General features: G+C 35.4%; 1 protein-coding gene across 2 annotated transcripts in view; it reads right to left on the bottom strand.

Moving 5' to 3' along the window:
• LOC111050857 overlaps nt 1-5,557 on the bottom strand; it is a 201,553-nt gene extending 195,996 nt beyond the window's left edge. For both annotated transcript variants that reach the window (XR_005572881.1, XR_005572882.1), the window contains exon 1: nt 5,451-5,557. The gene's annotated coding sequence lies outside the window, so the exon portion shown is untranslated. The remainder of the gene's footprint in view (nt 1-5,450) is intronic.
• Nucleotides 5,558-13,707: the final 8,150 nt, after the last annotated feature.

Raw genomic sequence — 13,707 nt, 5'->3', positions numbered from 1 at the left:
TGAGAAGAGTTGAAACGTGGTCAAGATCGGAAATGGGAGAAGAGAGACTGATAGGTATAGCCCTGATGAATATATGGTATCCATCGTGTCATTCATGTGAACGTGATAACTCGGATGATAAAATGGTGTGTGATTGACAGTATGTTGGCATCAAGTTCCATCGAGAAATAGAGTTTGTTGTGGACAAATTTTGAGAAGAATTATTGACCGAAGGCAGTGGAGTGAGGTCTATCATTTAACTCGGATTTTCTTTCGTCTGTCTGTATGTATGTCCTTAAGCGCGCCTCTGTACTGAGAAATAGTGAAATGAAGTGCATTTAACGGGTGATTCTCATAGAACATAATCTCATGAACTTATGTCATTGTGCGAAATATCAATGTGAAGACTATGTAGTTGGTGATGATGGTTGAAGCTGAAAATTAGGTGTTTTTCACAATATACAAGGAGCATTGTTGTCAGGTGTACCTGAAAATCTATATGAGGTAAAGCGCTCTACCCGATCTCAGATTGTAGAGCACAAAACTACGCCGAGAGGGATTTAGAATTATTCATCTGAATGGTGACAATCGGAAGATATTGTTGATCAAAAATTAAAATTCACCAAAATTTTGTTTTCTTCAAATTGCACTCAGTTTTGAAGAATCATATCTCAGTACTCATTGGAGATAGAGAGTACTCTAACGGGTACTCTAAATGATCTCATTTTATTCAGAATTTTACAATCTAAAAAAAAGGCGAGCACAAATTTTTCTGTTCGATTACGAAATTTGGCAGAAATAGCTGAAAACTGGAAAATGAGCCGAAAATACGAGTTTTTTTGGGCCATCCTGTATCTAGCTCAAGGAAATTTTGCATGGGGAAATTGGTTCTGGAATTCTCTTATGTACCCAAATAATATATTAAAAAATCAGAACTACAATACAAATTGCAATCACATCCCCTTTTTCATGTCTATATTGACTGGACTTTGATTATTTGTAGCGGATGTGTGAATGTTTATTGAACACTAGCTGGCCCGGCAAACTTCGTACCGCCAAATAGTTCATGCATCTCATATGACAAACTATAGCTGGATGCATACCTGAGGAGGCGCGATCAGGAATTTTGTATCCAGGTGCTTTTTACTTATTAGTTTGAATGGAAGAACTCACACACACTGAATCGGGTATGGCGTGGAACGGTGTGATAAGGCAATCTCCATAAGATCAACACTCTGTTTCACCAAGCCGCGCCTCCTCAATTGCTCTTAGCCTTAGCTTAATCTGATGCACTATATTTTCATGACAATCATCCAAAATCAGTATTAATTTACATCTATATCTCAATATGGACTTCATATGTGCTAAGTTAGTTGTGCAGCAGTTTGTATTTTCAGATATAGTTGATTGCAGCTTGCTGGGAAATTGAATAGTATTATCTCCTTGCTGCTGATTTTCCCGTGCATATTCTAAATTGACAGCATTTCGAGTTCTACGACCCAAGTTTGGACGTCGTACGTACCAAGGCATTGAAATTACAATTTTGTGAATTAGTGGAAAGAGAATAGAAAAAATCTGGTGTGGTACACTCACACAACTTTCCTTGCTCATTGAACTGTAAGCCTCATTCTCAAACGAGAATAATTTAGGGGAATAACACCATGACAATTTATTGGCGGCAACATATTATTTGCAACTACGATCAGACTACTGTATATGTGTATATATAATTATTGTTTCAGAGTACTTTTCCTTCGTGTAAATTGTGAAATTCGATGATTTTTTTTAAAAGTCGTCAAAACAGCTGTTCTACAGATGAAATATCTTGACTATAACTGTGTACTTTTTATAAACTGCTCTACCTACCTACCTACCTCATGCACGAGATGGAGGTTACAAAGTCCATTTCTCAAGGATAGGGTGGACCCCCATTAGTTTCCCAGGAAAAAGACTCATGCCAGTTGATAGATCTGATAAATAACTATACAGGATATGAATTTGAAAAAAATCGTTAGAGCCGTTTTTGAGAAAATCGTGAAAAACATGGTTTTTAGTCATTATCCGCCATTTTTCTCAATAATATTACGGAGCTCCTGAAATTTTCCCAGAAATGAGACTCATGCCAGTTGATAGGGCTTATAGATAGCTATCTATGATATAAATTTGAAGAAAATCGTTAGAGCCGTTTTCGAGAAAACCGTGAAAAACATGGTTTTTTCGTCATTATCAGCCATTTTTCTCAAGAATATTACAGAGCTCCTGAAATTTTCCCAGAAATGAGACTCATGCCAGTTGATAGGGCTTATAAATAGCTATCCATGGTATGAATTTGAAGAAAATCGTTAGAGCCGTTTTCGAGAAAAACGTGAAAAACATGGTTTTTTAGTAATTATCCGCCATTTTTCCGCCATCTTGAATTGGAATTCTATTGAATTTCTTATTGTCGGATCCTCATGGTATAAGGACCTCAAGTTTAAAATTTCAAGTCAATCGGTTGATTAGGAATGGAGTTATCGTGTTCACAGACATACACACACACACACATACACACACACACACACACAGACCAACACCCAAAAATCATGTTTTTGGACTCAGGGGGACTTGAAACGTATAGAAAACTTGAGGCTCGATTTTTACTTCCCTTGCCCTATTACCATAGGTAAGGAAAGTATTGCTTTCCGAAAAAAATCAACATACCACAATTTCTAAATTTCTATACGTTTCAAGGTCCCCTGAGTCCAAAAAAGTGGTTTTTGGGTATTGGTGTGTGTGTGTGTGTGTGTGTGTGTGTGTGTGTGTGTGTGTGTGTGTGTGTGTGTGTGTGTATGAGTGTGTGTGCGTCTGTGTACACGATATCTCATCTCCCAATTAACGGAATGACTTGAAATTTGGAACGTAAGGTCCTTACAATATAAGGATCCGACACGAACAATTTCGATCAAATGCGATTCAAGATGGCGGCTAAAATGGCGAAAATGTTGGCAAAAACAGGGTTTTTTACGATTTTCTCGAAAACGGCTCCAACGATTTTTATAAAGTTATAGTCATCGATAAGCACTATCAACTGTCGCAAGTCCCATATCTGTAAAAATTTCAGGAGCTCCGCCCCATCTATGCAAAGTTTGATTTCAGATTCTCAATTATCAGGCTTCAGATACAATTTAAACAAAAAATTTCGAGTGGAAAAGATTGATCATGAGAATCTCTACAATTAATGTTCAGTAACATTTTCACCTAAAATTAAAAATAAGCTCGAAATTCGAGAAAATGTGATTATCCAATTGCAAACTGTTGGCAACTGTTGATTCTATTGAATGATTCACTACGAAGAGATAGCACACGTCGTGTGTCTTCAGCGTTATTGCCCTGTCACCAGCTGGCTCAAATCTTTGAATAGTAGACTTGAAATGCACGGGAATACTAGCGTCAGGTGATCAATTTTCATAACGGCAAGGAAAAATTATAAAGATAGATTAATAGGCCTCTCGGCGAAATAATCAGAGATAGTGTGGTAAAATATTTCAGTCGTGATGGGATTGATATTCAATGGTTAGCTATGGTGAGAACCAGCTTATTATTTTTCCAGCTCACGTTAAAAGCCACTGAATGACCAAGTTCCTCATAATTCACTTGTAGTATTAAAATAAGTTAAATCCATGCTACACCTTCCTAAACAGTTGGAATCCAAGATCCGATAGCATAATCTTCTTGGTAGTTTTTTTTTCGACCGAGCGAAGTGAGGTCCAAGATTCAAGTCGACGGTTTTGCATTTTTGTTGTTAATGTTTATATGTTTATATTTATGTTCCGCATTTATATGTCGAAACGCAGCAATAGATTTTCATGACATTTGACAGGTAAAATCCTTTTTTAATTTCGCGTCGACGTATATACAAGGTTTTTTGGAAATTTTGCATTTCAAGGATAGTATAAAAGGAAGAGGAGCCTCCATCATACGCCAATATTAGAGTAAAAATCAGACTATAGAATCATTCATCATAAATCAGCTGTTGAGTGGATTATAAATTGCATGCAATGATGCATACAATTCAATATCTCAATGTAACTCATTGAAAACACAGCTGTTGTGTGAACTATTAATTGCATGCAGTGAGGCATGCAATTGATAACTTGAAGTAGCATAGTATTTTATCCCGACTTTTCTGTTTTCAACTCGGTAAGCTTTTGACGATAGCAGCAAAGCTGTTTATATCAAATTGTTATCATTATCGATACAACAACCCAAACAGCCATTAGTCGTTTATTCACCGATAACTTGCCGACACGACAGGACAGGACAGAATTTACTCTGATCGACAGTATTAGAGGAGACTGTAGTTTATAACTGCGCGAGGTCTACTGTTCACAGAACTACTAGTATCATATTGATGAAATGTCACAATTTGTGTGTTGATAAAATTCCTACCAGATTGACTCACTCAATGAAATTCAATAGTAAAAACTTTTAAATCAAGTCTCATGACTCCCATATGTAATTAGAAATCTCTACCCCTAACTGACGGTTACTTAGGTCCTGAGTTTCGTAAAATTGTTTTCAACATGGAGAAATTCGCTGAGTTTTTCAACATATATATTAATATCCTGTTATAATCTAGACTGCCGAAAGAATGCATAAATTTCAAAAGCAACAATGAATGAATACATAGTCATCAGGTTCTGACTTATCCTGAATTTACTAAGCCTATCTACTCAGGAAATGTTCGAGAACTGTTATCAAATCAAATGTTACTGAATAATGTAAATGAATTAAAAAAACAGGTGGAAATTACTGAGATATTGCAATAATTCAAATGCTGATGAAATAATTATTATTATTAAACGAAAATCCAAATTTCATGCTGTAGTTTACCCCGAAGACTTCTGCTACTGCAAATATTGACAACAGGGTAAACAGCTAGATGAGAATTCGTTGAGCACTACTATTCAAAAATTATTAGTCAGCCCGGAAAATTATGGTTGATGGTTATTGTCCCGGGCTGACCAATAATTTTTGAATAGTAGCGCTCATCGAATTTCCATCTAGCTGTTTACCCTGTTGTCAATATTTGCAGTAGCAGAAGTCTTCGGGGTGAATTACAGCATTTGATTTGGATTTTCGTTTAATAATAATAAAATATAGAAATATTATTAGAGAATGAATATTATTATTGATATCATAGAGATATTTGAAATGAACTAAATAGATAGGCTAGAGAAGAAATATATTTAGAGAGAGAGAGAGAGTACCAGTAGTAGTAATTTTCTATGATAAACACACAATTGATAAATTCTACTGTTAGATTCAGGCACACAAGAACGAAAGTAAATTAGTAGAAATGTTGGAGAACCATTGTAAAATACAGTATAGTGTGTGAGAATGGGTAGAAGTAGTAAAAAAGTTTTTTTTTAATATTTCAAAAATAGGTAAAAGAGATGGAAATAGATAAAAATGTGTCAAGTGGAACTCACCCATTGTGAGGGATGGCCAAGAGGAGGAATACCAGCAGAAAGTCGCCAACACTGCAATCACCCATGGCAACAGTATGAACTAATTCAAGACAGCAACAAGTTGGAAGCAAGAGGATGATTGACGGTGAGCATCTCTATTTATAGGAGAACTTTGACATGGAAATCTGTACCGAGCTCAGCTTCGTAATGCACATGAGTCGCTCACGTTTTCATTGAATCAGCTCCGTTCTCTGCAATAACGGTTACTGAGCAGTAGTATACCAGGTGTATAATTGTGAAGCAGATACGCGGATAATCTGTGTTTAAATTACTAGTTGTTCAGTGAACAGTAGACCTCACGCAGTTTTCTCATCCACATGACTGTATCTAATGTCACTTGTTTGAAATGTTAACAAACTCAGTTCACATTTGAATTTGTATTCATCCGTTTCCGTGATAATCTTTCTATCTGATAAAAATATTCCTCAACTATTTGAAAATTATTATTTTTTAGTCGAAAATATTATAATTTCTCTAGCATTATTTAGTTCATTTATTCATTCTTATTTATTCAATTGACCAAAGCAAAGCTGATTATGTTTCAACTCGATTGGCTTTTGTGTGTTTGTCTGTTTATTTGTACTGCAGTTGTAGTCGCAGTTATTGTCCGATTTGGATGGAATTTGGTATACGAGTACTTTGAAACAAGGCACAGAAACATGTGTAATGATTTTTGATAAGACCTCTGGTTTTTTGTAATTTAAAAAACCGCAGACCATCCTCCATCCAGAAAGTTACTTTTTCGTATATAGCGCTGTTATCTTGCAAGATACAACAATCTTTATTCTTTTTTAAATTAAAGATCATTGAATTGAAAATATGTTAAGAGAAAATCTTGTCCACAATAAATATAAGTAAAAAGATTGGCTCTCATATCTCAGAATAGAAAATGTGCCGCTTTGAAATGAATTGTATTGAATGAATGGTATCAATGATGAAGGAATGCTATTGCTATCGATCTATTTTTAGATGTGACATAATATATACACTGGATAACCAGGCAGTAAGTATACAAACCGTGGTTTATTCGCCTTGGCAAAACTGAATACTGTGGTAGCTTTAGTGAGCAGGGTTTGTTGTCACACTACTTATTCATTTTCCTTCTCTGTCTCACTCAGACCTCAGAGGACAAGATAGCAGTTGTTAGCGATGAACCTTGAGAACGTCTGAGCCGCTCCAAATCATACTGTATTTATTGATTGAAGAAAACTTCTCACTTGATTGCACCATTTCTTCCCTTTTTGCAACACGAAATTCCCCTGCTTCATAGATGAATAGTTTCTAGACTTACAGAGCCGGCAGGAGGCATCACAGCTTAGTCTGCTTTTGTTTTCCTTTTAGTATGAGATCGGAAACCGAGTTGTGAGCATTAACATTCTGCATAGCATAACAAGCCATAACATTAAATCCACTTTTTCAGAAAAACATCATTAGCAACCTCCTATTATTGTCACCAACAAACCCATCTTATTCAAAATCTTTTTCCGTCTCACTATCATCTGTGAGACGATTTATTGTCTAAAGTGTCTACTGCATATTCCTTTTCCCGTCAGTTGCCCGATTTCTTATAATTAATTATTAGAAAAGTTGTAATGTACGAGGGTTATCTCTAAAGTAAAGACCGTTTTGTTGTAAAAAAATTTATTGAAAAACTATGTTCAAACAAAGTTATACAGAATGAAATACACAACTTACATTAGTGCTCTGCATAGTCGCCATATGAATTGAGACATTTGTCATAGCGATTCACCAGCTTTAATATACCCTTGTCGTATTCCTCTGCCACCAGTTCATTTAGCCATCGATTCACGGCATCTTTAAGTTCGTCATCACCCGTGAATTGCTTACCTCCCAAAAATTCTTACAATTTGCCAAACAAATGGTAATCTGAATGTGCTAAATCTGGACTGTATGGTGGGTGACTGAAAATTTCCCATCAAAATCTGTTCAGTAAATCGAGCGTCTTGCCAGCCACATGTGGGCGAGCATTATCGTGCAACAGTATGCCATCAGTAAGTCGTCCGCGATTCTGAATGGCATGCCGTAACTTGAAGAGTGTTTCACAGTAATATTCTGCATTTACAGTCATTCTGCTTGGCATAAAGTCAATCAATATAATGCCAAATCGATCCCAAGTGGCTTGATGTTTTTTGGTTTTGTTGGTGACTGAGGATGATGCCATCCACATGACTGCCGTTTTCTTTCTGGAGTGTAATAAGAAATCCAGGTTTCATCGCCGGCAACTATTGAATTAAGGAATTCATCACCATTTTCTTTGTAGCGCATTAGAAATTCCAAAGCAGATCCCATTCGGATTTGTTTGTGACGTTCAGATAATGCGTATGGCACCCAATGTGCACAAACTTTTCTGAAGCCTAAATGGGAAACACCAGGGAAAATACGGGTCAATTCAGATATTGTCACATTGACGATTGTTTTTGATTTCTTCATCGACCTTTTTCAACAAGTCCTTGTTGATTATTGAGGGCCTCCCGGAACGTTCTTAATCATGCACGTTAACTCTCTTATTTCTAAACCTTTCACACCATTTTCGAACGTTTCTTTCATTCATTACATTTTCACCGTACACAGTAACCAACTGCCTATGAATTTCGATCGTTTTTAACATTTTGTTGGTTTAAAAAACGTATCACTCCACGAATTTCACAATTGGCGGCAACATCAATTGTCTCATTCATCTCTAAACGCTATAACTGAAATTTAAATAAAGATAGAACAACATGACAAATGGCAGACAACAATGCAGTGTGTATATTACGAGACTGGATTCAGCTGACACAGGTTAGCCAACCTCACGGCAAGAAATTTCCCAACGGTCTTTACTTTAGAGATAACCTCTCGTATGTTGATATTGTAAATATGGGGACGAAATAAAGGTACCTCCTTGAGAGACATTTATAAGTGCCGTGTCCCTGGAAAAAATGTCTCTAGCACTTTAATGGAGAAAATAATAGATGACATGGCTAAATCTTCACAATATACTGTACTTTCTTGATGGCCAATCTCATTAGTTTGAAAGTTGTATTTATGAGCGAAGTCCACTGTTCGCAGAACAACCAGTATTCTCTCCAGACTCTTCTCTACTTTCAACTCGGTAAGCTTTTGGTGATAGTAGCATAATATAGCTGTTTACATCAAATAATTATTAGTATTGTCAATACAACAACCCAAACAGCCATTGGTAGTTTATACACTGATATCTCGCTGACACGACAGGACAAGACAGAATTTACTCTGATTGACAGTATAAGGACAGAGGAGGCTGTGGTTTATAACTGTGTGAGGTCTACTGTTCACAGAACTACCAGATTTTTTTTTAATTTTCATTTAATTATTTCTGTGGACAATAATTATTTATCAGCTTGAAAATTAATCAACTATTATATCAACATTTATTTTAGTTATAGACAATATTTAACATAATAAAAATTTCTTTAGTCTCCAATTTATTTTATTCAGAATATTGTCTGTTAGTTTTTTAGTTATTTTCAACTGAATTTTCAGTTTATCAGGTAAAATAATTTATTATTAGCCTATTCAAATTGGGAAAGACTCATTTATTCAAGATAAAAAGCAATAGGAATGCCCTATACACACATCAGTGCATCAGTTTATGAATGCAGAATGAATGAATGCAAAATTCTGAGGTGTAGTAGTCTCTCTCAAATTCGCGCTGTATATATGAGACCATGAGACAGCTCATGAAAGAGCAGCTATGAAGTACAATTGAATACAAAGTGCATGCACCATCAACGGTGCATTTCTCTTGTGTCACTCCCCAGTGTCAAGTGAAATAGTCACGGCTTCTCTAGCCATCTGTGTAATCCACTTGTCAGCTGATTGATTATGAATAATTCTATAGTCTGATTAATTAATCCTATCCTCAGAGTACATTACACCAGGTTGTAGAATTTTGTTTAGTCAAATGCTCCAGGTATAGTCCATATTCCTTGTAAAATGGTCCTTTTTTGCAAGGCTCTTTTTCATGCATACCTTTCCATTACCAATGCCATAAATGAATATTGGATCTTTATCTACAACTTCTCCACTCTAAAAATGTTCCTACCCTAAAAATAAAAAACTTTCTCCATTAGGATTTGTATTGGTGTCTCATCTCAAAATGTGTTTAAAGCATCATCTGATAAATTTCCTTATAGAAACTGGATAAAAGTAATGAATACATGTTTCTCTATTGTTTGAATCACAAAATATCATTTGTTAAGTGCAAATTTGGAAAAGGCATTGACAAAAAGGATATACACTTCAGCCGGGTAGGCTCTATTTTTATGGTAGTGTAACTATTGACTGTACTGTGTATATTATACCGTACTGCACTTGTTGCAAAAAGTAAAAGTCTTGTTGTACTAGATAAAAGTAATAGATACATGTTATTTTATTGTTCAAATCACAAAATATCATTTGTTAAGTGAGCCAATTTTCAAAAATTCACATGAATATTCAAATTTAAAAAAGGCATTGACAATAAAGATATATACGCTTCAGCTGGGTAGGCTCTATTTTTATTGTAGCCACAAAGTAGAAGGAATTGGATAATTGCCAATTGTGACTTGTTTTTATTTTGTTGGATGTGGATGTGGAATGACAACAGAGGATCAAGGGGAGGAGGTGACAGAGTACTACAACTTTTGATGGTACTGATCTCTTGTAGCAAATCGAAGAACTAACTGTTAGTCACCCACTTTACCCCCCACCGCACCCACTTAACGCAGCTGGTCACCCATTTAGTGCAACATTAGATGCGTCCTCTGCTTTCTTCTCTGTGTTGTAGCGTAACTGTACTGTGTATAATATTATACTGTCCTCTAGTGGCAAAACATCCAACTATTCAAGTGGGAGGTAACTACAAAGACTGCCGCTAGGTGGAGCGACCTGCATTCCACAATTACAGTGACTACATGAATGAATAATGAATATAACTATAGATTGTATAGTCTCTGTAATGTTTTTATAGCTAAGCTCAAAATCAGTGGCGGCTTTCACTAAAAAGCTCAAGTGGGACACTATCCATTTTTGATTGAAAAAGTGATCAAATTAACACCTTTTTGTGGTCACTGGGAAGTCAATCAGGTTCCAGTATCCAGTACATATACTGTACATACCCACTTGAATCATGTTGTTATAATTATACATCATAACATTTTTATAACATGTTTAAATAGAATTATAGAGAAAAGCTAGCATTCATGCTATCTTTCCTCTATGATGAAATAAAACAGATCCACTATCCACTCACCATTTACAATTCCGTGCAGCTTTTTGATCCCAAAATTTCACAGGAAATTACATAGCCTTAAACTTGTTATTATAAAAGTAGATAGGCCTACATAGATTCACCTCTGAAAATAACATTTAAAACAATTATTTGTAAGGCTTGAACATGGAACCGTATACTACAGATTTGTACTGTAAAATTTAGGTTAGAGGTCAATGAGAAGGCGGTGGCCCAATGTGCAATATTTAGCTTGTGGAGTAGGATTGCAAAATTGGCAACACTGTTACATAGACTGAATGCTAAACAATGGGACACTCGGAGTTGTGTCCCAGCACTGCATATAAACTCATTGTACAATGTTGCCACGTTGAACCATATCGATGCTCACTAGGCTCAATTGATTATACAATCCATCAATGATAGATCCATCACCTGCAGCAAATGTGCCATAACTGAATACAGAGTGATCCTGAAAAACGTGATCTTTCAAAAATGCCATGAAACAGAAGTGGGAAGGACAAAAATGATTTGATATAGACTAATGTAAAGTTCAAGACTTGTCATTTTAATAATTATTAATAACATCTATTACTTTTCGGCAATTACTTTATCAAGATGGCTTTCTTCAGCATGAATACACTATTTAAATCTGTTTTGAGATTCCTGAACGACTGCTGCAACATCTCAACCGGGATATTGTCAATTTCATTCTGAATTCAACCACAGTTATTGGACAAGTTGTGAAAGTGGGTTAGGCCTACTGTTACTGGTATAAACAATATTGAAAGGTTATTTCAGAATTATTTCTATAAAAATTATCTTATTATAAAAAGGATTTCTATTTTTCTGAAAATAAATTAGAATAGAATACCTACCAAATAATTTGAATGGAATATTTTTTGTTGTTTTGGAGTTCAGATTAGTGAATCACAGCTTTCAAAATCAGCCGCCATTTCAGGTATGTATGATAATAGAAATCTGATGCTAGATATGAAAGCAAAGCTTTGAATTGAATTATGAAAAAGATAATATTCAATCGATGAATTACATTAAATTGATTATTTTATTAAGGTAATGGAAACTAATATTGGATCAAGGGGAGGAGGTGACAGAGTACTACAATTTTTGATGGTACTGATCTCTTGTAGCAAATCGAAGAACTAACTGTTAGTCACCCACTTTACTCCCCACCTCACCCACTTAACACAGCTGGTCACCCATTTAGCGCAACATTAGATGCGTTCTCTGCTTTCTTCTCTGTGTTGTAGCGTAACTGTACTGTGTATAATATTATACTGTCCTCTAGTGGCAAAACATCCAACTATTCAAGTGGGAGGTAACTACAAAGACTGCCGCTAGGTGGAGCGACCTGCATTCCACAATTACAGTGACTACATGAATGAATAATGAATATAACCATAGATTGTATAGTCTCTGTAATGTTTTTATAGCTAAGCTCAAATCAGTGGCGGCTTCACTAAAAAGCTCAAGTGGGACACTATCCATTTTTGATTGAAAAAGTGATCAAATTAACACCTTTTTGTGGTCACTGGGAAGTCAATCAGGTTCCAGTATCCAGTACATATACTGTACATACCCACTTGAATCATGTTGTTATAATTATACATCATAACATTTTTATAACATGTTTAAATAGAATTATAGAGAAAAGCTAGCATTCATGCTATCTTTCCTCTATGATGAAATAAAACAGATCCACTATCCACTCACCATTTACAATTCCGTGCAGCTTTTTGATCCCAAAAATTCACAGGAAATTACATAGCCTTAAACTTGTTATTATAAAAGTAGATAGGCCTACGTAGATTCACCTCTGAAAATAACATTTAAAACAATTATTTGTAAGGCTTGAACATGGAACCGTATGCTACAGATTTGTACTGTAAAATTTAGGTTAGAGGTCAATGAGAAGGCGGTGGCCCAATGTGCAATATTTAGCTTGTGGAGTAGGATTGCAAAATTGGCAACACTGTTACATAGACTGAATGCTAAACAATGGGACACTCGGAGTTGTGTCCCAGCACTGCATATAAACTCATTGTACAATGTTGCCACGTTGAACCATATCGATGCTCACTAGGCTCAATTGATTATACAATCCATCAATGATAGATCCATCACCTGCAGCAAATGTGACCATAACTGAATACAGAGTGATCCTGAAAAACGTGATCTTTCAAAAATGCCATGAAACAGAAGTGGGAAGGACAAAAATGATTTGATATAGACTAATGTAAAGTTCAAGACTTGTCATTTTAATAATTATTAATAACATCTATTACTTTTCGGCAATTACTTTATCAAGATGGCTTTCTTCAGCATGAATACACTATTTAAATCTGTTTTGAGATTCCTGAACGACTGCTGCAACATCTCAACCGGGATATTGTCAATTTCATTCTGAATTCAACCACAGTTATTGGACAAGTTGTGAAAGTGGGTTAGGCCTACTGTTACTGGTATAAACAATATTGAAAGGTTATTTCAGAATTATTTCTATAAAAATTATCTTATTATAAAAAGGATTTCTATTTTTCTGAAAATAAATTAGAATAGAATACCTACCAAATAATTTGAATGGAATATTTTTTGTTGTTTTGGAGTTCAGATTAGTAAATCACAGCTTTCAAAATCAGCCGCCATTTCAGGTATGTATGATAATAGAAATCTGATGCTAGTTATGAAAGCAAAGCTTTGAATTGAATTATGAAAAAGATAATATTCAATCGATGAATTACATTAAATTGATTATTTTATTAAGGTAATGGAAACTAATATTGGATCAAATCCAATACCGGTATGATGAATACAGTAACAGCTGTTTATACTCGGAGGAGTCAATTAAAGAGACTTGGCAACATTGTCTCCCAGCTTTATTCACTGTCACTATGGACCACAATATAGTGCCGCCCAGAGTGGCAATGAACTATTAGCAGTTCTTCA

This window comes from Nilaparvata lugens, chromosome 14 (genome assembly GCF_014356525.2).
Source record: "Nilaparvata lugens isolate BPH chromosome 14, ASM1435652v1, whole genome shotgun sequence".
Lineage (NCBI taxonomy): Eukaryota > Metazoa > Arthropoda > Insecta > Hemiptera > Delphacidae > Nilaparvata > Nilaparvata lugens.
Note: the sequence above shows the minus strand (reverse complement) of the source record. Positions and strands in the feature narration are given on the sequence as shown.